Genomic DNA, 887 nt, shown 5'->3' with positions numbered 1-887 from the left:
ATGCTCCTCTCAGACCTGGCAGACTCTCAGGTGAACCCCATAGCTTTCCCAAGTCCTTATACTCTTAGAGAACGTATAGTCTTTGATGAGTCTCATTTTAGTGCTCACACATTCAATCTAGTGAATTGTATCAAATCTCCAGTGTCAGTCGGAAGGGAGGTTTCTCTTTGTCCCAAGACTTTTGCATGCTGAAAAGTCGATGGGGGGTGATGGGGTGACTTCCTGTTTTCAGGGCACTGGGATTTTGTTATAGTTAGCTGTGCTAAGGTATGCAGACATAGAAATGATGGCCATGATGGAATAAGTTTTTACACTTCCACGGAAGCAGAGGGCCTGGAAGGCCACACAGTGCCACATGGGATGGCCAAAGGCAAACGGAAGGAAGGAAAACATAGGACTGTGCCTTCATTGTGGTTTCCATAGGAATTGAGGAGGCAGGTGAATACATTAGGATTCACGGGTTTGCCTACCTGGAACATGTTCTTCAGTATAAGAACTGTTAATGCACTTTGGATCTCTGCTGCCATCTTGTTTTCTTGCTTGGGCACCTTCCTGACCCCGGACTACACACTGCCCGAAGGCTGGTCTCACTAGGAAAGAAGAGGAGTGCAGCCAAGTTCCCAGAGTTTTTGCCTCAAGGGAGTCTCTTTAGGGTCAGAGTCCATGACCCCGCAGCCACAACTAGCCAGGTTCAGCCACACAGCCCCAATAATCCAATTAAATTAATAGTGAAAGACAAAAATGGGATGTTTACTCAATGTGGTCATGGAGGAAAGAAGGAAAAAGAGATCCAGAGCGCCCCCTATCCCCCAGACCATCTTCCTCCAGGTCCTAACAGGACAAGCTTTAACTAGAAGCCAAGAGATAGACATAATTAAGTGGTCCTG

This window comes from Nannospalax galili, unplaced genomic scaffold, assembly GCF_000622305.1.
Source record: "Nannospalax galili isolate Female #2095 unplaced genomic scaffold, S.galili_v1.0 scaffold1319, whole genome shotgun sequence".
NCBI lineage: Eukaryota > Metazoa > Chordata > Mammalia > Rodentia > Spalacidae > Nannospalax > Nannospalax galili.
This window is presented reverse-complemented; position numbering follows the sequence as displayed.